Below are 24,466 nucleotides of genomic sequence, written 5' to 3' on the forward strand. Positions count from 1 at the left end.
GTTTTTTTCTCTTGAGCTGTGGAGTTGTTTAGGACACTTGATGTAGTATATGTACATAGATCTGTCTTGTTCTTTTGTGTAATTCTTTTTGTAAGGTATTACGCTTACTTGTTACAAGTACAGTAATCAAGTACTCCATACAAAGTCTCAGATGATTTTTTTAGCAAGGTTGATAGGCAATACCTTCTGGGTTTACAGTTTCTCTTGCAGTATATATCTGTGGTGTAATTAACTTCTGACATTTAACATTTTGGCATAGTACACATATGGCTGTAGTTCATCATAGGTGCCTCTTTATTGAGAAACGAAACCTTTTCTGAGCCTGAAAGGTCGTAGCTTTATGTTGAATACGCATAGGAAGTTTGGAATAGAGATCAATGTTTGGAATAATGACCAAGTAAAAGAGCAGTGAAAAGGTAATCACTTTGTGGTTGTATTTATTGCTTGTATTTATTTTTCAGTGACTTCAGTTCCTCTGTCTGAGGTAATGTGAAGGTCTCCTCTCATTTGGATGCTACTGGAGTCCAATAAAATTACTCAGCCAGCGGAGTGCATGGAAACCACCTCTCTGTGCAGAGGAGTTGTGTGTTGTGCAGTTTATAGGGTGGGGCAGAAACATGATCTGCTGTGACTGTCCTCGCTTCAGAATTGCAAATGAATAGCAGCACTGCTTAACGCCTCATGTGGCTTTTTGGAATACCGCTGCCTTTACATGCAGGCTAGCGCGCATATACCGTCTTCCTTTCTGCATCAGTTCAGAGGTGCAGGGAACTTACAAAAATCTGCTACTGTAAAGTGGCAAACATTATTACTCTGCATATGCTAGACTGACAGCACTGTCACCTATCTGGCCTTCTGGTGGAATGTACAACAGTGGGACATCACCTCAAAAACACCGTTGGGAATTCCGTTAACCTGGGAGGTAGATCCTGATGCAAATTACTAATTTCATTCTTCCATGACAGACAGCAGAGCAGCTTAACAGAGCATAGGGAAACTTCTGGCCATTAATAATCAATGAAGGGAAACCGTGAAGGTACTGAATAAGTGCAGTCCTTCTCCTGTCCTGCCCAGTCCAAAGATAACATGAAGCCTTTGTACCTCAAATAGTTCTAAGTTTTGTGTGCCCAGTTTGTCCATAGTTGGCATCTACCAGACACGGCTGCATCCAATGATGACAGCTTTTAATTCTCTGCATTTTACACACTTATGTGGATGCGCACGGGTAGTTTAGGCATGTTGAAAGTTAACTCCTTACGGCCTTGTCAATGAGAATTCTTGATTCTCTTTTAATAAGCACATCTTTATTCTTACCGAATCTGTGTTAAATTTCACCTTTTCAAACTAATGAAGCTTCATTTTTATTTTTAAGTCCTCTTGCAAGCAGCTTGACAGATTTTTCTAATCTAATAAACTGAATGCGAAGCCGGAGCGACCTCCTAACATCATTCTGTTACTACTTATGCAATCGAGGAGAGAGCTGCAACGTGCCACTTGGAGTATGGATCCAGTTGTTGCCCCGGCGCCACTCAGTGATGTGTTCTAGCTGAAGTGGGGAATAAAACAAGTGGATTTGGGGGTTACTTTTTTCCTTTGCTCTAGTCAGCCATGTATTTGTTGAAATTAGAAACCTATTTCTGTCGACAGATTCTCTGAGCTAGCAGATAATGATGTCTGGGGTTTTATAGCAGTGATAAGAAATAATGCTAAAAGGATACACAACTGTAGGCTTTAATTTTTTTTTCCTTAAAGGCTATTGTTTCTATCTGTACTGAGCAATAGAATACAACACGGATGCCGAATACATGAAAAGGAACATTAGAAGTTGTCATCTCATCTGATCATGAAGAAAATGTTTGTAGTACTTGCATTACAAAGAGGATAGCTTCTGATGCCTCTGCTGAGGGGAAGGAGGGACACAAGTCAATGTCCTAGGCAAGTCAAATTGTTTTGGTCTGATTTTGAAAAAGACAGCTAGTATTGTTACTTGAAGCATTAGATTTGTCTAAATAGCTCTGGGCCTTACAACTGTCCTACGTTCTCCCTGACACACTGAATCCTTGAGAACTGAGTGGCTTTTAGATCGTAAAATATTTGGGCAAATTCTTAATTATAACCCATTTCTGACAGGAACGTAAAGTATGCTGAAAATTGGACTCGTGTTCTTTAGCAGTTCACATTTTCTTTAATTGCAGACAACAACAGGTAGCAGAAAGGGAAAAAAAAAGAAGAGAAGCAGCGCAGCAACAAAAGAAAATGGGGGAAGAAGCCCAAAGGCTAATGAAAGAAGAAGAAAACAAAACTGATGTAGAAGTGTCCGGACACAAGCCAGGCATCAGTGGCACAGTGCCAATGAAAAAGAGAATTTCAGCTCTACAACATACATATTGATATTGATTTAAGTATTTCTAGGGCTGCAGCATTTCTAGGACTCCAACTGTTTGGTTTCAGTACATTCTTCAAGGCATCTTGGAAGGCAGGGTTCTCTCCGAATATCTTCAACGACTAGTAGGTGGTTATTAAAGGAGAAAAAAAGCCTACAGAAAATCATGCCTTGATGGAATGAAGTTTCCTGCAATAGTCCTATTCCAGCACCCTTCTTTGCAGCAAAAGTGATTGAGCAAGGATGTTGACTGAAAGACATCCTTAATGAATAGTTCAAGCCTGGAGAAAAGAATGGAAATACCTAAGAGTGTGGTAAATCTCCTGTATTGTCTGTGCTTACCCGAAACATGTAATTAAACAGTTTTAAAGAACCCTTTGCTTCCTGCCTGATCGAGAATGTCTGCTTTTGCCTTTCCATAAAGGTATTTATAAATGTTTCACATTTTTCCATGGGAGATAATATTGACGCGTGAGAAGAAAATTACTTGTTAAAGGTGACCTACGGCTCTCAACGTACTCCTGGTAGAGTACGCTCTGGTAGAGCACAAGTTACAGCTGAACACAAAAGTGGATTTCTTGTCACTTTGTCACTTGCAGCCCCTGTGCTACCTTGCCCCTTTACAACACTACAGTGGTTAACAGCAGGGGCATCGCTACACAGCAGTGGTGCGTGCTGCTCCTTTCTTATGAAGGCTAATGTTGTGAACGTAGGGGAGCAATTCAATTGCTTACTTGTATTGGTAAATTTGTATTTCTAGCAGAAATTCTTCTACTTCCTACATTAAGGGGAAAAAAAAGTCTCACGCTGTATACTTGTTGCATAGGTAGTACAACTGAAAAAAAGGTGTCCTCCTGTGAATACATCTAAGTGTGAAAATTCTCAGTTCAGTTAACAGCACTTCTCAGGTTCCATTTTTGTACGCTTACTGTATGTATTTACAGTGGGATTCCTCTCAGAAAAGCGTGCAAGGTAAATAGGCAGTAGAAGACAACAGTACTTTAATGAAGAAGAAAAGTTAATGTCTGCTGGAGGGCAAGGTGTGTGGGAGGAGGAGGGTCCATGTGGTTATTAGGTGCAGCTCAGAACTTCAGTGAATACCTCCTGCATCTTCTGCTGTGCGGATGCTATTATCCCTGAATTCATGGGCTGTCTTGTGGCAGATGAGTGAGGACAGCAAATCCTGTGCCTGAGACAGGTTCCCTGTGTATCCAGGGTCCTGTGAAGTTGTAACAGAATGGGAAGGGGCAGGGGGACTAGATCACCTCTGCCTCGAAAAATAGAATTTTTAACTAAGTTAACAATGTGAAATAGGTGCAAATAGATGTTATTTATTAAAAATAACAAAACATTGGCTAGTGAAGAAGTTAGAAACAAAGCCCCTGACTGCGTCATGGGAATGCTCGTGTTTTTTGAGCCTTCAGCCGTTTTAAAAACGATTAGGTGCTGCCACCTCCTGCACATCAGCCCTCCTGCGTTGCTTTGCCCTCTCCTGCTGCGTACTCACACTGTTTTGCTGTTCTTCCCTCCATTTCCCTGCCTGTACTTGAGCACAACTGCTCTAGGAATTGCTCCCATCTACTCTACCAAGTCCTGACATAATGCCAGAAAGGGTACAGTGCTCTTGTAGGTAGCAGTCTGTATGTCAAAACAGCATGCATTGGTTTCATATGTTTTCCTGCGCTATAGTTGCTTGTGTTTGCAATGCCCCTTGTTCATTTGTCTGAAGGGTTTTGGAGGAAAATGCTCCCCTGTTCTGCTCATGTAGGACATAAATAAAACAGTGGTTCAATTTTAGCGCATTTCTAGCGGTTGGGATTTAGGTGAGGTAGTTGATTTGGGGGGGGAAAGAAGGCAAAATGAGGAAGTGATCAGAAGTGAAGAGCCTTGTGAGTGGGTGGACCTAAGTAAGCATGCAGGTGAATCTCTGGTGAGGCGGTGGGCAGTGCCTGTGCCTCGGTGTTTTCAGCAGCTGAGAGGCATGTTGGGTACCTCTTCAGCTGAATATTAAAGAAAGGCTTCTTTGAGCCTGGATTAGAAAGAGAAATGCATAATGGGATTATCAATAGGTGTTGCTTCAACCAGGGAAGGAGCCGCCTTGGTTCCTATGCTACCCTGTAAGCATGAATTCAAGCAGCCACCTGCTACCTGACCCTTAACCTATGCCCTGCTTGTCCTCCCCACCTGCACACTTTGAGGCAAGACTTCAATTCTTGCCTCAGTATGGTATGAACAATTTCTCAACTCAGAAAAAGGAGGAGGTTTTATTGAACTCTTTGGAGGCTAATGGTCCTCCCCTAGCTGCTCCATACAGCAGCAGCAGGATCCAGGTGAATCATGACTAAGAGTAAAGCCAAATATTAGATGGGGAAAAATCAAGATGGTACATTTGTCACAACAACTGGGATAGCCTCTGTGGATCGGGGAGCAAAGGCCAGTCCCACAAAGTCTGGGACTGGAGCATTTATCGTGGTACTTCAGGCCTCTTCTTACAAAGGGTACCTTGAGCTGTCTACATGCTTGCAGGATGGAGGAGGAAAGGCGGCAGCTTGGAAGCGAGCTGTATTTCAGGTAGAGATCAGAGCACGGACTTCTATCAGGAATGTGACGGGAACTCTCTTGCTGAGCATAGTTAAATAACTTACGAGAGTTGAGCGGACAGAAGATTTTTAAGGGCAAGAAGCAATTTTGACGTTATTCTGGTGTTAGCGCCTTGTGTCTTAAACATGGACCATGTCCAAAACATGGTTTGAAATGAGTTCAGCCTATTGACATTTTAAATGTAAGTGTGGGTTCATACTGCTTTGTTGCCTGCTTGCTGCAAAAGACACCCATGTAGTCACAGGTGAATCTCTCTCCTAGAACTGAAGATCTAAACTAGTCCTCTAAACTATGCTCCATTTCACCACCACTCAAAGCAAAGATCACTTAAACAATAGTGGCTGTTAAAGAGAAACCCAAAATTGTGATAAAGATGGTAAAATCACATATAAAATATTGCGCTCTCAGCCTTGAACAGACATGCTTTGAAGTAGCAATAAGGCATGTTGTGTCATGTGTTCCAGTCCCATCCCCTCCACCCGCCAACCTATTAATTTTGGCCCTTGTGCCCAGGTACTTAAAAGAAAAGCTTTTGAAAGTGACTTTGCAGCAACTATGTATTGCAGTAGTGTCATAAGGCAAGTCAAGTGGCCTGCAGGAACCCAACAAGGTAGGTGAGCATGGAAGAGGAAGTTGCTGGCAGAGGAAGCAAGGCACTCTCGTGTTCTCATCTTTGTGAACTCTTGGAGCCTGTGTTACATCAACATGCCTGTTTGATTCCTCTTCCTTAGTGAAATGCTTAATGAACACTAGGGAATCTGTTGCAAACACAAGTAATTCAGAACCCAGGCATTACAAGGATGCAAAAGGTCTCTCTCTGAATTGCCTCTGTAAGCATTGGTGCATGTCACCCTCTTGAGTGTTGCAAATGCTCCCCACATGCTGGCCAACTATTCCTCCTTCCTTGTGGCTAATAACTCCATTCTTCCCCAAAGCGGCAGGGCAGTGCATGGCGTTGTCTGGCTTCACTAGGCTTCTTCTGCTCTGGGTTGCACAGAGAAATATTACACTTGCTTTGCTGGAGGGGAGAACAGGAAGTCAGTGAGGTTTAACCGGCCAGAGGTGTTGTTGAAAGGTTGGGTGGAGGCAGGCAAACACCGCTATGTCGCCTGTTGGTTAGCATTGCCCTCCTCTGAACTATGCACGGATTTCAAGTTTTGGACAGGAAGAATTTGTGGTTTGATGGTCACAGTGGCATCTCGGTGGGCACACTGAGACTGCATGGCTCTCAGATTAATTAAACAAGGTATTCTGGACTTCTGTTAAATGCCGGGAAGACTGACACTCTCCTGGCAGCACAGAAATGAGCAGTTACAAGCTTCTGGAAGATTGCATTGAATTAAAGATTAGGCACTTGCATTTGTTAACTCAGCATGGGCGCAGTTATGCAGGTGGCATGTGTGTCCACAGACCAACTGGAGCCTTTTTCTCTGCCTGAGTGCTTATGCTTGGAGCTGTAATGAAGTTTTTCTCAGCAGAATTCTCTTCTTTGGGTCCTGATGGTTCCTTATGCCCTGATACAGTGCCTCCGCCAGCTCTGCCTGTGCCCAATAGCTCAGCTGAGACCGGCTATTTTATATGGCTTTGCTACAATAAAACACTCACACATTTACCATTTCTAACAGGCTTCATTGAACTTGTGATTATAAAGGTAATTTACAATGAAACAATTAAATAAACAATAAGCTAAAGCACAATACATTTCAAAGGGCTCATATGACTACAACATTCCAACACATTAAAACTTTAAAACAACATTAACACTCAAATTGTACCTACACCTATACTTATCTTTCTAACACGTTTCAAGACTCTCAACAAAGTACCTTTTTGGTTACAGTCCCTGTAAACACACAAGACCAGTGAAACACTCAAGCAATTGTACAACTGAGAAGAACACTACACAAGACAGGAACAAACAATGTGCTGGAAACTGCCTGGGGAATAGGGGGTTTACCTCTAAATTGAACTGACTCTTTGGACAACGAATGGATAACACTAGCATGCTCTCTGGAATACATGTGTGACATCCTTAGCGGGAACAAGCCTCCGTGTCACTCAACACTGTAATTTCACAAAAGCTTTAGGTTAGTGCTGCCTAAAGAAATAGCCCACCTTTCTCTGGCCGTTTGCTCCCGTGCACGTCTCACGCTACTCTTGAGCCAGTGCAAAGTGCTGGTATATTTGCCCAGTGAAGCAGCCAGGGAAACTCATTGAGCTTAACAAACAACAAATTAACATTCAGCAAACAAACATGAAAGAGAACTCACTGTATTCTCCTTGATCTCCCTGGTCATGTTCACTGTGCAGATATGTTGGCACCAGAAAGACACCAGCGCGGTGGGGTGGGGGGGTGGGAACATGGTGACTGGGAGCAGGAGGACTATTTCTGTAGGCAGCAGTACTCTCAAAAAACACCAGTTACAAACATCCTGTAGAAAGGCTTTACCTTTTCCATTCTGAAACAAGTAACATGTTTTCAAACCGATTTATAGGGCAAATCAAATAGTCAAGAGCAAAACGGTGGACTAGGACAGAACTGCAAAACAACGCTCTAGTACTGTAAATGAGATCTGTTCCTGCTCCATGAGTACTGAAAGGCCGCATGATAGTTGGTACAACAGGGGCTGCTACAGCCAGATCGCTGGCGAGTCTGCTGCTCCAGTATCTCTTCTTTATTCCTGTCTGAGAAACAGTATTGACGTACCCAAAGACTTCATCATCATGAGGTTCTGTAAAATCAAGTTCTTTCACAAAATGGTTTTCATTAACTCCGTGCTCCACCTTCCTGCATGGAGGTGTCACAGGAGACAAAAGGATGGTCGAGTTTGGCTCACCTGGAGTTAAGTCCACTACGATACCAGAATCACTGAGGCTTTCGAGAGAAATTGACCCAATTCCTTCAGTGAAGAAGGCGGGCTTAGAGGACAGGCATCTTGAGCTCTGAGCTCTGAACATGTTTTGAATAAACTGCTCCCCTTCTAGGCTATATGGCACCACATCAGTCTGGGTGGTCTGCTCCACCATCATGTTTCTGACTTTCTCCTCCTCCTCCTGGGAAAAAGTTAGTTTTTCATCCAGAACATTTTCAAGCATCTCTTGATTCACAGTAGAATTGGAGGGAGCTGGCTCACTCAACTCAGAGGTTGTGGTGGTCAAACTCTCTTCAAATAAATCAGTCCCGTTAGCTGTGTCCTCATGAAGAAACAGCCCACTATCTGCCAGCTCCTCCAGAGCTTGGTCCTCTGTGGTGGGGCTGTCTGGCATCGTGGTACACAACGGCTTGCCCTCAGAGTCACACGTGTACTCCGGGCGCTGCTCATCTCTCACAGAGCTCTTCAGGGCCATCTCCATGCTCGACACCAAAGATTCCAGTTTCTTGTTTTCAATGCTTATTTCTAGGAAGTATTTCTGAAATTTTTTGTCTTTCTCAGCCAAGCTGTTCTTCATGCTCTCAATAACTTGCTTGAGTTCTTTGATTTCCCTCCTTGCTTCCAAGAGGCTCAGCTCCATCTCCACATGATTACACTCATCTTCGATCCAGTCTTCCTTCATACGTTCCACCTGAGCTTTGAGCTTTTCGATTTCTCTTTCCCTGGAGCAAAATAAAAATATCGTAACACTTCTGGTGACTGCCTAGTTAAAGAGTCAACGTGAGGCTCCACCTCACTGGGGTGGCTATGCTGCAAAGATGCTCCAAGGAAGAAGCAAATTCCTCCATGCATCATTTGCTGCCACCTCTGGGAGAACTGGCAGAGATGACAGCTGGCTGCCAAGACACACTGGCTGATTCCTAGCCGGAGTCACCAACCTTGCCACACAGCCAGCAGCCTTGTGGGCTATGCTGTGGTCCTGGACACTTTGAGGTGAAAGTGGTGGCCTCTGGGTTAGGTCCAACCAGTACAGCGCTTGACATCTCATCTACTGCCTCACCCTGGAGGAAATGACAAACAGCTGCCTGGATGTGTCCCCTGTGCCTGCCAGCAGCTCGTCACGTATAGCCAGAGCCAACAGTGGCCTCAGACAGCAGGATGGCTCAGGGCTGCAGGCACCTGGCTTGCTTTGCACCCGGCTTGCTTTGCACCCCCCCAGCCCAGCATGGATCCAGAGGCTTCTGCCTTCACTTGCAAGCAAGTGGGGAGAAGGGCCCCCTGCGTGAGATCCAGCCCTCACAGGTACAGATGTCGGGCCACCCAAAGCAGGACCAAGGGGTCCCTGGGACTCTACCTTGGGGCTCCATTCAAACAACCCTTTGTGCCCGCTTGGGTTGTGTGTGCTGGAAAGCCAGTTCTCAGAGCACAGCTTTAGTAAAAGAGACAACATCTGTTGCTGTGTAACGTACATTGTTGCTTCTTCGCTTAGCATCCATACAAAGTGCTATTGCAAAAAAGTCCATATCTAAGCAACAAAACCACAAGCGGGCACACTAGTTTGTGTCAGAGCTTTTCTTTCATTAGGGGAAAAGGGGGACATTTGTCGTCATATTTTCTGAGTGAGGTGGAACTTTTTTTATGTATAAAAGGTGTCAGTGCTAAAGTAGGCTGGTGAAGAACTATCCTTTGAAAGTCTTCTATCGGGAAAGTTCAAAAAAAGGGAAAAAGAGACAGCCATATTTGTAACGAAAGTGCACGGTACATATTCACTGAGCACACAATGAAACCTTAAATACCTGAAAACAACCTAATCAGCCCGATCATATTTCAAATCTCTTAATGAAAACTTTACATGGTCAAGAAAAGAGTAAAAATGATCAGGACTCCCATCCCTTAATGCTCCTGAATAAATCTTGTCCAGTCTTATTTCTGAAGTGAAATATACCTTTCTGTAACTTTGCACTCGGATTCCTTCAGCTTTTTTTTCAAATGCCGTATTGTAACTTCTTTCTGCTGCAGAGGAGTCAAATACCGCTCCGGATTTTCTGGCTTAGTGCTGCAATTGTGACCACAAGAAATAGATTTCCCTGATCGCCTGAAAAGAAAAAAACCATCACACCATCACATAACATCACTCCTACAGTTCTTCAGTCCTGGCAAAAAGGAACACATCCCATAGACTGATATGGCGCTTGACTCATTTTGGGCTCCTCAGTGTCCACACAAGTGACTCCCTCTGGCAAACCAAAGTACTTGAGAAAATGGCTGATTTGTGGCTATAGTACAAAATTTACTATTTATCATACTTGTTTTCAGTGCCATTACCTCAAATGAGACATTTAACTTTAAAACACCTAGCCATCTCCTCACCCAAAACGGTGCCCAAGAGCAGGCAGCTGGGCCATTGGCAAGGGCACCCAGCTGCAGACACAGCCAGGTAAGGAAGCGTACAGACTGAGTTCAGCTCCACATGTGAGTTAAGAAGCCGAGCACCCTGAAACCTACATTAATCCTGTCTAGCTTTAGGTGTGTATCTGACATGCTTGGCTGTTGAGTTGCCTGGGGTGGGAGGAAAGAGAGAGAAAGGGAGGGAGAGAAACAACAATTTCTTCTCTGCAATACCTGTCGCACGCTCCCGCAGGTATGAGTTTTCTTCCCTGTAGAGGAAACTGCACGCAGAGGTACCTAAGGCCGGGCAGGGTGAATTTTCACCCGAGCATACAATATTTTCTATACAACCCCACCCAACTCTCTCCAAAGGAGAAAGGACCTTTCTGTGAAAGAACCAGGAAAGCCACATGAGAACTGACAGCATAAAACCACGGAAAGGAGCCTGCCTTGGTAAAAGTAACCTTGAATTTTACAGTACTGAAACAGTAAAACTTTTACATGGGATAGAGCACACTGTTGATTGTCGAGCCACCAATATGAAGAGTCACACCCATGCTGAGGAGCAACACGACCCCTTTGGCAAGCCAGACAACCAGCTGATGCCACATTTGAGTGCAGAGAAGGTAAGTCAGTGTGCTGAACACCAGGATGCTGAAATAAAGACTTGCCTCGTCACTTGGCTGCTGTCACTTCCTTTGTTTGAGCCTGAGTTGCTTCTGCTGGCTAAAGAAGCCCCATAATTCTGACGGGTGTTCGCAGGACTCGGCTGGTTTTTGCTCAGTGTTGACAAAGGGGCCTTTTCACGGGAAGCAGGTGGGCTGGGTCTGGACTTGTTGGATAAGGATCCATTATTCTGACCATGAAGGCCACAACTGGAGGAGAACCAACATGGTTAAAGCATACTGGATTATCTTTATCACACAACTCATTATGTGTCTTATTTCACGCACAAAGTTGTCTACACACTAAAACAGGTAGATAACTGTGAGTGGCCGGGAAGAAAGTCCTGAAGTCATCAGCCACTGCACACTCTTTCACTGACTGTGGGGCTCTCAGTCTGAATTATGTGATCTAGGGAAACGGTGGCCATTTTCACGTTTCTCTGTGGCTAGCACGGTTCCCACTGACTCCACCAGATCATCCACATTCCCTGAACCTCTGACTCCATTAAGTAATGAGAGGACTGCAGCCTGGGCTAGTGCCAAAAGAACCACGCTTCAGCCTTCCCTGGCCAGACCTGCAGAGAGATGCCTGCTCCTGGAGGTTTGCTCTAAGACTGCTTTCATGCTCCTTGGCAAGCAGCCTGAGGGATCACAGTGTGTGATGAAAACAGATTTGTTTGAGCCACAGTTCCTTTCTCTCTTTGGCATAGAGGGTGCTTCAGCTGCCACTGTCAACTATTCATAGAATCATAGAAGAGAACCATAGAATCATTAAGGTTGGAAAAGACCCCTAGGATCATCAAGTCCAACTGTCAACCCAACATCACCAAGTCTCCTAAACCATGCCCTGAGGTGCCACATCTACACATCTTTTAAGTACCTCCAGGAATGGCGACTCTACCACCTCCCTGGGCAGCCTGTTCCAATGCCTGACCATTCATTTGCTTAGATATAGTTCAAAGCCTACTGTGAGCAGGCTGAAATAGTATTAAAATAGACAAAGAAAACCACAGATTTTTTTCTTCCTTCCTTCCTTCCTTCCTTCCTTCCTTCCTTCCTTCCTTCCTTCCTTCCTTCCTTCCTTCCTTCCTTCCTTCCTTCCTTCCTTCCTTCCTTCCTTCCTTCCTTCCTTCCTTCCTTCCTTCCTTCCTTCCTTCCTTCCTTCCTTCCTTCCTTCCTTCCTTCCTTCCTTCCTTCTCCTTCCTTCCTTCCTTTTCCTTCCTTCCTTCCTTCCTTCCTTCCTTCCTTCCTTCCTTCCTTCCTTCCTTCCTTCCTTCCTTCCTTCCTTCCTTCCTTCCTTCCTTCCTTCCAGTTTCCCTCATACGTATCTACCTTTCTTTTCCCACTCTTTATTAAATAACCTGACTGTCGACTGTGGGCTTGAAAGCAACTGGTATCTGTGCTGCTGGCAACTGCCAAAGGACTGAGGTGCTCTGAGCACAGCTTCCCAAGGTGGGTTCCTCGCTTGCTCACTTGGTTTGTCTTCCTGCACTGCTACACTGCTACCTACATCCTCTCATGGAATTTGTTCTTCTAAACTGTAATGAACGGGCTGGTTTCAGAAAAGAAAAAGGCAAATCCAGCCAACCAAAGAGGCTTGAACATAAAAATTTCAATACCACAGCACTATGAAGCAAGAACTCTTCTCAAGATTCCCTAACTTGGTTTTGTCCCTCCTCTGAAGATGGAACAGTTTATAAGGAAGGTGGCTGCTGCAAACCTTCATCACACTGCTGTGGTTTGGGTGATTTTATAATTATTTTACAATGAAGTGCTGGACTGTGGTTTGTGACAACACTGAGATTTTTCAGAGGAAGTTGAGTCAAACAGTTAAAAGAGAACATATCGCAAAGGAGACCTCTCCTTCCACTTCGTACAGTACAGCATCAACTCTTGGGTGAGGCAGAATTCACATAGACTGTGCATAACGCAGCAATGCAATTGAAGGAGCATTATTACAGAGGACTTCTGTCTAATTAAGTGGGTCAGGATGCTCTAATTTAAAGTTACATTTAAATGCACAGAAATACATGCAATGATACAGAATCTTACTGCAAGTAAGGTGATTTTAGGGCTTCATATTATACTTAGTATTTTTCACACACACACACACACACACCCCCGGCCAGTACCTTTACTGGTTAGATTTAATCTAGAGAGTGCTTAGGTAATGTTTATTTTTCTAACAGTCTCATGACACAGATAGGAAACTGCTCATTAAGCATCATTCTGCCAATCTCTGTGCACTGGGGCACACTCCGACCTCAGAGACATCTGTGTGACTTAAGCATAGAGGTATCCCACTGCCAGTCCCGGCCTGGCCTACCTGCCAGCACTTCCACAAAGGGCAGGAAACCCGTCCTGTCAATCTGAACTCTTTCCACCTACTCCAAAAAATGTAACCAGCAGGGATTTTGTGGGTGGAGCACAATGTGCGCTGCTCCACCCAAATGTCCTCACCCTCGCATTCACAAGCTCTCTGGATTTGTACTTCACAAATGATAGGGAGAAATCTTACAGAAATCTTTCTTGAAAGATTTGTTTAGATAGATAACTCATTTATATATTTTTTTTTATTTGCATATAGTTTTAGTTACAGAAATGTTGGGCAAGGGTGTTGAATACAAAAGCATCAAAGGCAATATTGTCTACTTCTTCCTACAAAAAATAAGGTCATGACCTGGAAAGGGACATGCCAAGCTGACAGTTTATTACAAAGAGAAAACAGTGATAAGACCAAAAGGTTAAGGTTAACTTCTTAGAGGTACTGCTGTTAAGCAACATACACCCAGTTGTCTCCTCCTCCACTCCAGCTGAAGTCTTTTCTGTCTTACCTGAGGGTATCTCCCATACTTGTTGTGAACAAACAACAAAAAAATACCTGTCGGCTGATCTGGCCTACTGACATGTTTTGGTCTCAAAAAATATAGCTTTTTTTTCCCCTTTCTCATATTACAGTTCTCATCAGTGTAAGTGCTGCCCAAGAGCATAGTGTTAGCCAAATTGTTTCAAAACTCACACTAGTGGTATTTTATGTATTAGCTGCAAGGCCTTACATAGTAGTCTCTCTCTGCACTAGCAACTCTCTCACTCTTCAGGAAAAATTGCTTTGCTTACTTGTGAGAAAAAGACCTTTTGCTTCCAGCAGCCGACACACGGGCTTCAGGCACTGAGGTACAGCCTGTATTGCTTGAAGAGCTAAAATTGGTTTTAACCCCTGGAAAAGAAAGGGGACGAGTAAAAGCACAGTGGAAATCATAACTCAAAGGCTGTTTTAAAAATCACAATGAACAACAGGCATCATCCCTTTGCCCATCCTGTGTGAATTTTAGCAGTTGCATGAATTTTCCAACATCCCTGATGACAAGCACGTGATTTGTTCTGGATTTGCAACATTTCTTCAGAAGTGGCACTTAAACAAGAGCAGAGAAAAACCATTTGGACACAAACCCCTCACACTAAAGAAGCCCTTTTAGGACACGGCTAGGAACATTTGTTGTGACAACCTGTTTGCTTTCTTACAGCCGTCAATACAAGAATCAGGCTGCTCACACGGCTCCTGCAGCAGCACACAACTGTAACTGCAGATTTCGCTTGCTTTAAACCATATGAAAAGACTACGCGCTGGGGGAAAAGCCGCTTCCATTTTGGTTTCTGAGACGATGTACACATACATGCATATGTACATATAAATGTGTATAGGCTAATAGGGTATATGTGTCTGCGTATGTACACACATATGCAGGTTCTCGTGGCACACAGAAGGACAGTAAAGCAGTTCTAATAGCCTTAAATCAATCCAATAATCACGCGCAGCTCTCAAGTGCTTCTGGGGTGTTAAGCCATCTACCTGATTTCTGACTTTCTATGGATCACAGCTTTTATTTCCCAAGCCCTGGCATGTACAGGGAAAACCGCTTTCATTTTGCTACAAACAGTAGTAGGTAGAGCTACTAAGAAAGTCTTATCACCTGGAAAAATACCCACCCTAAAGTTAGGATTTTTTTCAGTCTGTCACTCAAATGGCAGATGTCCAAAGCCATATCTGGGCCTTACACTGCAAAGCCACAATATTGTACGATGACTTTAATCTGAGGGAATGGAAATAACTTTCCCTCATCCTTTAAACAGCTGGTCGGGGGGAGCATCTCTCACCTGAGAATTTCTGGGCGCCGTCTCACGCACAGACACCCCCAGCCAGCAGCTGCAGACTTACCATGAACCCCATTTTTGCTATATTTTCCATGATGCATCTGCAGATACCATCATCCCCCACTGGGGTGGATAAACCTTCAGCTGCACAGTCTTTCTTAAATCCTTTGCAGAACTGATGGTGATGTGCACGGCTTGTACCCCAGTTGACTAGGTTTGTCGCTGTGACAATGTGATTGCGAAAGCTCACACATCTAAGTCCCAGAACAACCCACCTAAGCAGCATTAACCATGAAAGAGGCTGCCATTTCTCAAAATGCCACGCGTAGTGGCATCCAACACTGAGAGGCCCGTCACTCTGGCCCCAGCCCACCTTGCAGCAGGCTACAAGCAGCAGCACACCCACTCCCTAGGAGCAGAGCTGTGCACCGCTCTGTGCAACGGGAAGAACAACACAGTGATGGCCAGCAAAGTACTGCAACGTTTTCCAGGATTGCTTCTTGCCTGCAAGACACTGGAGTGAAATAGTGCAGTACCAAGTGCTGTCCCTGCACTTTATTGCTCAGTGGGCAACGGCACTGAGCTAAGAGAGTGCTGCAAACAGCATCATGCTTTCTGCACTGCCTTTTAGCCTCCTTGCTGCCCTGACAGCACCACTACAGTCACCTAGCTCTAGCTGACATGGAGGGGAGAGGGGAGCCTGCAACCCCACGACTGCATGCTGTGCTGCCCATGACGAGGAGTGCAGGCAGTGCCAGCTGGCACAACCCAGGCAGAGGCAGAAAAGGCAGTGACGGTACGCCAGACGTGTGTGCACATCTGCCCCATGGGTTGGAGGACCACTGCTTAGGGAGCTAACACCGTCCTGCCACAGCACTGCAATTGGCTGGGCAAGGTAGAACAGCTTAGGTATACTTGGTCTGCCAGGACAGTATGCAACCGCATCACATACGTACGTATGTATATGGAGCCAGTATATACATTTCTTACACAGATCCACACAATAACCATACATGCATGCCTGGAGTATAGCATCCCAGTCTGCTATTTATAGCCATTACAGATGGTTGGATACCTTGTGGCATGGTCTTCTGGCCTCAAAAGTCAAATTTTGCTTGCACTTGAGCATGTAATATTTTTCCTTCTATAAGAATAAAGCTCAAACTTTCCTGTGTGCATTTGATTGTCCATGTGCTATCTAAATGATAAGGTTACAACATAGAAAAAAGGAAGAAGTGTCAGTAATACCTGTGACAGGAACACTGACAGCTGAGCAGAACTGGATTCCTAAAACTCAGGATGCACCTGAGTTTAGTAAATCTTTTAAGCTAATTTAGTCTTTTTGTGTAAGCCTTTCTTATTTGCAACTTCACCACTCTTTCATAGCTGCCAAAGTATAGAAACCACAGAACTACCTATCTTCTGACTCCATAAACATGACCTCTTAATATATATCTATGTGTGTGTATATATAGATATAAAAATCATTCTTGATGCTAGGTTTGCATATAGTCACCCAGTGAATCAGAGCTGTAAATGAAACAGCGCTGACAGAGACAGCTTGTCCTCAGAATGTAAAACACTTCAATTTGCTGAGCTTCCGTGCCTTCAAAAGCATCCTGTTACACAGCAAAGAGACGAAAACACAAAATAATATAAGTTCACCACTCCAGTGCAGCTGCTAGAGGAATAAGTAGCATGCTGTCCCTGTAGATAGCTTTATTTAGAGACCCCAAGGGAAGAGAGGGGGCCTGACTGCATAAGAACTTCCAGCAAAGCCATTAGAAACAGCTGGAAAAGTAGAGATAATTCAGTTGTAATGCCCTTTATTGAAAGAATCTGTAGTTTTAAAAGACTAAGTTTAATTTATCTTAAAACTTTTAACTCACAGCTACATCTCCAGTTTCAATCTTTAACAGCATAAGCAGTAATATTTCCAGGAAACATTAATGCTACTTCTTTTCTATTTAATACGGGGTTGTTCCTGCAAGATTGTTTTTGTACACCACAAGCAATCTAGGAAAGAAAACCAGACTGCTCACATGCACGAGCAAATGTAAGAAAAAGAAGCTGCACAGAAGTGATGAAGTCTTGCTTCAGCATTTCCGGCTTTTCTTCAGATAACACCCTTTAAAAAATGACCCATGTTGAGGGCAAAGGCTGCCAGCAGGGAATGTACTCAATTCACAGTGTCAAGCTCAGCTGACAGCGTGTTTTTGTTCCAGTCCCTGGCCTTTGACTTAATATGTGATTCACTATTACTATACATGAGACTCTTGCCTTGCACTTTGCTATAAATTTCACATCCAACAGTAACTGCGTAAATGCAGAGATAATCCTGGGAGCAAGGATCAGGACTCTCCTCCACGTAGACTGCTCTATTCTTTGTGTGACAGAGAAGCTGCTCCCATGTGCTCTGCCGCTGCCCATGTCCGACAGATACCCTCTACTACCACGAGGTCTAAAGCCAGTGGAGGAAGCTGATGATGCTCTGTAGGTTGCAGTGGTTGAGAACTCTTGTGAGAGGTGTGGATTTGAACTCCTTCGGTTTAAGGAGGGCACTGAACTCAGATCTTTTCCCCGAGCTCTACTTGCTCAGCTGCCACACAAAACAGGGTGGGTGGTAGCACCAGTGCTGGCCATAGTTCAAAGCAATGAAACGTGCTGGTTGCTGGCACTCACAGAGGTGGTCTGGCTCTGGTACAGAGGTTCAGAGTGAATGTGAGGCACGTGCATGGGCGCAAGCAGGGTACAAGTAGGTGGCCAAATCTGGGAGACGGGCACGCCTCTCTGGCCTCTCCTGTGGACTGGGAGAGGTGCGTTCCTGCCTGGCATGCTCTCTACTGTGAATCTTGGATTGTAGTACCTAACCACCCCCTCTTATTTTATATGCAGTTTAGTCATCAAGCTCAGACTTGCAAGTTGTGCTCCCAGAATGACAGTGAGAACCTGAGCACAGCAATGCCTGGCATCAGCATCCCCTCCCCTATCCCACTGCGCTGGCCAAAGAAGCTATCACTTATCACTCTTGGGTGGACATCTACCTGACTGCTTGCCTGTGCTCTCTCATCAGACAGATCTGTTAATCATGTTGCAGCTGATTGCACAGCGCAGTAACAGCTGATAAATCGGCAGCTGGCAAACATGCAGTCAGAGAAGACGTGGAGCAAAACTTTCAGTGTGGGTGACCATCAACTGTTCAAACCTGCTGGGTGAGGGGACTTCCAGCTCAATACCAGGCAGAAGACTTTGGGGAAGAACTTCAACGCAGATCCTGCTTCCCTGCATTTAGATCTAAACTTGATTTTACTTGATCCCCTCAATTCATACTGCTGGTTGTGTGACCTAAACTAATTATGTATCTTGATTTTTGCTCATCTAGTTCACCTACTTTTCTTACTTTGGAAGAAAGTTTGTTATCAAATAATCAAAATTTATCTCATTAAGCAGTTTTCCAATCTCATCTAAATACTATAGCTTTGGTAGTAATCTGAACTGCATTCATGCAAAGTATAAGCACTGCAGATCTCAAAATAAATATGGAATGTGGCTTGTGTATGCTGTGAAACCACAGTCAGTCAAGCTCATCTCTAAAAACAGTCACTACAAACTAATTACTGAGATTGGCTGAGAGCCATCATGTTAGACTCTGCATATCACTGTATCCTGAGCCAGCATTTTTCTTCATTGTTTTTAATTCATGGATTTGCAGAGCAGCCACGAGCAGATGTTGGAACAGACAAAGAGCATTACAAGGTGGTTTTTTTTCCTGCTTTATATACCTTACAGAGATTCTTCGTACGGAAATTAGCCTGACCTAATTATTTTTTGTGATTCTATATGCAGTTTGAGCTCTTCTAACACCAATTTAGAACAGCTGCCAGCAATTTTCCCTTCTCATCCTGAAATGACCTTTGTTGGGGGAACACATGTTCACGGAGAAGAGAACAGTCTGGACAACTTATCTTTCTGTTCAAACCAAAAGGCTCTTTCGATCAGAGATGGAAGGATGCTACTTTGCTACTCCAACCTCATTAGAAACATTGAGACTGGAGGTTCAAGAAATACCAATAGATGTATAACATGATACTCAACTTGTATATGACAGTTTTGGAAAAACCTCCGTGATGTGTAAATCCACCTACGGACAAGTCTTTAATAAGGAAGCATGTGGTGTCACCTCAGGAGTTTTCTCATATGCCTGGCAGTACTACCTGGTCTGCTTGAATAGAAATGAATAGGCTGGTCAGAAGTACTTTTAGAAGCTGGAAAACACCATCTTTGGCAGGGATGACTTAACAGGACACAGAAAGGGAGTGAACTCGGTCATAGACTAGGTCAACATCCCAGCCGTCCCGTTACGTTGGTGGCAGAAGTTTAACAAAGGGCTTTCAGAGGCCTCTTCAACACATCTCCTAAATCTGGTTCCAATGCACAAGGAGGAGAGAGGCTGGCTGGTGCACAGCAACAAACCCCGCAGGCATGCATTCACAGCAGCAAATGCTGCAGGTATGTGTCCACAGCATATATGCAAATGCATGAAATCACATGCTAAACCTGATTCAGCTGAAAGCTTTTGCACAATCACCCTTAATATAAGGCACATGGTTTTCATTCTAATGTGCATTTTAAACATTTTAAATCAGTTTTACATGTTTTCAACAGGGAAGAGAAAACCACCAGAATGAGAAACATATCTGAGAGGTAACTAACTAAGCAGCCCTGCAATCCCAGGATCAAAAGCAAAATTTGTCATAAAGCTAGTCAAACATTTACTGTAACGCACACCTTGAAATTATTACAAAAAACTAATAGAGATCAAGTGCCATCTACTGAAACAAACAGTAAAACCCTACCCAGTATATCGATTGGTTGCCTAAACTATATTTCTATAGTTATAAAGAAAGACAAGGTGGGTCTCAAAGCAATGAATGTCAAGTTACGACTGCTGTCATTTGCTTGTTTTTCCCCCCAGTAGCACTCTTAGCATTAAGGAACACTAAGGACAGACATGAAGCCTGTGCTTTTTCAGCCTATTAATCCTTGAGGGTTTGCGGTCACACCGTATTCTGCCAACTTTAGCAAAGACTCACAGCGTGCCAGGTGCCCAGACTTCGAAAGCCAACAACTTCCTATTACTTAGAGAATTTCAGAAGGGAGGAACAGACGACCTGTAATGAAATGCCTCAACATGGAAGCAAGACAAGGCTTGTAATCCAAATAAAATACAAAACAAACTCTGCAGAATTTTCATTTCCTTTAAACACAACTTACATAACAGTACACCTAAGATACGGTATTATAAGGTACATCTACTGTTTTGTTACAACACATTAAAAGTAATACATTTCAAGCTCCTTGGGGAAGCGATGTCCACCTTGCAGCGGCTGGAGCAGGATTTATGAAAGGATGCCAGGGCCCCAGCTCCACGGGGGGAATTTTGGAAGTAGCGCTCTTCCTATCTGCCACCTCACTTGAGAAATCCCGCTCTCAATCAGCAGAGTGTCTCAGCTATGTGAAACTCTTGTTTCTGGGCATGCCTAGAAGCAGGTCAGCTTTAAAAGAGCTCGGTGCCTGGCTCCTCTCCAAAGACCAGGCTGGGTGTTTCACACTACACAAAAGACATCAGGGTCCACACAAAAGCAGCCCAAGGAAAGCTCTCTTCTGCTCTCTGCTTTACTGGAGAAAGGATCCACCTGGGATTTGCAGGGCCAGATTTAGCTTTGAACTGGGAGGAGGCTGCACATCATCTCCCCATCACACCACCTGGGACATGCACTGCGTCCAGCTGTAAGAACCAGGGGAGGAGATGGGGTTCCTGTCCTCTCAGCTTATCAGGGCCTTCTCCAGCTCCTCCACAGATTCACCCAGTTTAGGGTGCCTGCACGTCTTTGTCACCCGTTGCTACATACATAGTGGAATCCAAACAGGCCTGAATTTCCCACAGCTCCCCTGCCTCCATCAGGAGACCCTGCCTAACCCCTGCACCCAACACACCTGAGAAAAGTAAGTTCTACAATCTAGAGTTTTGGGCAAAGTTGGGCAACCTCTGTCTAGTTGCTCTATCAGATGCTGGGTTTTATTTTCTTTTCATAATTGTGGTTTATTTATTGGAACAGGGACTGGGCATGCATTTCCCCCTTCTTCCAGGCTCTTCCTAATCTCGGAATCATAACGACAGGTGAGGACCAAAAGAGATTGAAGGCATCTAAAACACAGCTTCCCCAGGATTTATATAGCTAGGTACGTAAAAGCAAGCAAATGTTCAAAATGCCACCGCTATCTGCAAAGTCCTGCTTAGTTGTTTATGGCTGAGTTTCCACTGTTGAGCCCATTAACCACCAACTTCCCCAATGTCCATATACCACAGTGAAACCAAATCAGTCAGATTTGCATGGCTAAGATAAAGACGTTCCCTTAGCTTTCTATGCCTGCATACAAATACAGATATATAAACAGAAGGAATATAGAGACATATCCACTCAACACTGCTCAAAAAGGATTAAAAGATGTCACTCTAAAGCACAAAAAAAAAAATTTCTGAGTGATTTGGTCACCAAAAAACAAAGTTCAGAGAACACTGAAACTATTTCTGATTTTAATTCAAACATGGCCAGATAGTGGAAAAACAGAATTTTCTACTTTCTGTCTGAAATGATGCTTAAATTTTGAGAACTGTCAAATTCCTTTCTTCTTTTAAAAAAGGGGTACAAATATTTTGATATTTTTATTGCTTTAATTTAACTAATTCTTAATTAAAACTAAATCCTTTCTGTTTTTTAATTTTAAAAAAATTACATTTAAAAATTAAAATTAAATAAATTGATTTAATTAAATAAATTTAAAATATAAAATTTAAAATTTAAAAATAAATTTAAAATGTATTTAATTAAGTACATTAATTAAAGCCTTAAAATATCTCTAAGCATTCTAAATATTTTAGATTGAAGATTGTCTTTGTTCAGTCTGAGAGAAAGGCTTTCTTTAATGTTTTGATTTGGTCAACAACAATGATGACAGGATTACAGGGCACTGTTTATGAAGGAAGATTAAGGGAATACAATTTGTGTATTCTAATCAGTCTGGCAACACTCTATCATGGGGAGGAGGAATACAGCTGGAAAACTGTAAAGAAAACCATTTAACAGCAACACAGGATTCTGGCTTTTGCTGCATTTGCTGCAGTAGATACACAAATTGCAAAGCCTGCTCCAGCTTGACCTCACACATATTTTAAAACAAATACTTAAGAGCGTGCAGTGTGTGTAGCATCGGTTTCTCTTATTTGACTCATATTCCATAACGAATGAGCAGAAGAGAGAAAAAAAGCTTCTTAAATATAAAAAAGACTTTTATTTTTTTTTCACTAAAGATCACAGCTCTTGCCATCTTCCATACCTGCCTCAACTCTGACCTCTAAACCTCAGTGCCCTTCTTACGCCAGGAGCTCAGCCATCTTTTCCAGATGGAGGAGGAGCATGTCCCCACAGTCCCCAGGAGACCTGCATCTCTATCAAAAGGCATTTGGCACTAAAAGGTGAATTGGCTGGCACAGGTCTCACCTTGTCCAACAGCCCAGCGGCTGAGGTGCTCCCTGCAAAAGTCCCATATCTGCATCCCCTACTTACTCAGATTTGCAGTTGGAGCCGTGGTTTTCTCACGGACTACGCGCGAGGCTGAGCTTGAGGTTGCAGGCGTCCTGAGGCGAGAATCTCCCTTTAACAGTTGGCATCCCACTTTCAGGAGATCTGGAGTGGTATCAGGACAATGAATGGGCCAGAGAGAGAGAGAGAGAGAGAGAGGAGAGTTATGGTGTGCCTGCTGGGTACTTGGCTTCAAACCCCCAGTACAAGATTAACTAGATTGTACAAAGTGGAAGAGCTTCCCTGGGAGCAGACTCCCTGCATCCCCTCAGCCTGCTCAGCGGCCTGCTACTAGGGCACTCGTCTCCTTTGTGCTCAAGTCCAGCCTCCAAAAGAGGCAAACAGATCTAAGTAGAAGTTTCTTTTCCCTTTACTGAACTAAGTAACAGGCATCTCCTTTTAATGTTCTTTTCCTTTGTCAGGAAGGACATAAGCACCTAAGTGCGCAAGATTTGTGCCCGAGACCCTGAATTGTAGGTGGCCTGTGCCACCAGCCCAGAGTTGAGCAGATCATTGCTTAGGACAGATGGGATTCAGGCTTTCGCCTTTTACTTGCCCATTCCTCCTTTGTAACTTGCTGACTTCTTTTCGGGATCCTCTATTATCTCTGTGATGTCTGGGTGCCTGCTGCAGCCCGAGAGTCTTCTGAACAAAAGGAGATATATGTCTTGAGGGGCCTCAGCCCAACCAAGCAACATCAACAATAATTTTTTAGAAAGGGTGGATCATACAATCTGTGACATTTTTCTAGAACACTTTAATTTAACAGGAACTTGCAGATTTGGGTTCAAAAATACAAAACACTTGAAAGCCAAAACAGTCTTTGTAGGTGCTACTTTGTTTATTCGTCTTTGAAAGAAATACGTGGCCCTTTGAATGTGTTATCCACACCAATTCAACTCAATTTGTTGAAATTCAAACTCTAAATCTAAAACATATAAAAATCCTAAATAAAAAACCATAGCGCTATGCTCATAATTTTTCAAAGATGCTTTTTCAGCATCTTTTGCTGAAAATATTTCTCTTCAAATTATATTCCGTTCTTATCTCTTGGAAGTTATACAGCACTTTTTTCACTTCAGTGCAATTCAGTTAGCTTATACCCTAAAAATTCTTCACTCCTGCTAACAAAATTCACGGTGCAACGGGAGATACAGGCTGTCCATGTGCAATGCTAGGTGCCTTGGGCAGCGGTCCTCAGAAACAGGACAAACGGACAGTGCCCAAGCCTATGAGGGATGAACAGGAGAGGAAGAGGCATCTAATTAGACTTACTTGAAGATCCAAGTGTGATCTTCAAACACAAACTTTCTTCCGCAAATGAATGTCTAAGACTGGGTTTCCTTTCTGTTAAACAAAACAAAAAAAAAAAACAAAAAAAAAAAAAAAGAAAAAGAAAAGAGACAGAAACCGTACTTGGCTTCAGTAAAGGCTAACAGCAGAGCTGTCATAGACCTGATGAGGAACACAGGAGATTGGGGTGGGATTCATCTGACTAAGCATGGATGTCTCTAATGTAGACACCCATGTCTGAGCCAGCCTCGGTCCCATATTTAGGCAACCGAGAGTTCGTCAATATAACCAGTGAGTTCAAGGTACTCCCTCACCCCCGAAACAGCTCCCACAACGGCCAGGAGAGAAATGGCAGATTCACCTGTTCAAGCTGTTCCACTTCTGATCAGCGATGGGACCAGTCACTGGAGCAGACAAGGGGGGCGCCCCCCCATCTGCAGCCCACAGCTCCTGAAGGTTGTCTAAGGA

The 24,466-nt window shown here is 43.7% G+C and overlaps 1 protein-coding gene across 1 annotated transcript in view; it reads right to left on the reverse strand.

The window, feature by feature from the left end:
• LOC142055633 (myelin and lymphocyte protein-like) overlaps positions 1–24,466 on the reverse strand; it is a 30,159-nt gene that overhangs the window by 1,045 nt on the left and 4,648 nt on the right. The window lies entirely within an intron of this gene.

This window comes from Phalacrocorax aristotelis, chromosome 3 (genome assembly GCF_949628215.1).
Source record: "Phalacrocorax aristotelis chromosome 3, bGulAri2.1, whole genome shotgun sequence".
NCBI lineage: Eukaryota > Metazoa > Chordata > Aves > Suliformes > Phalacrocoracidae > Phalacrocorax > Phalacrocorax aristotelis.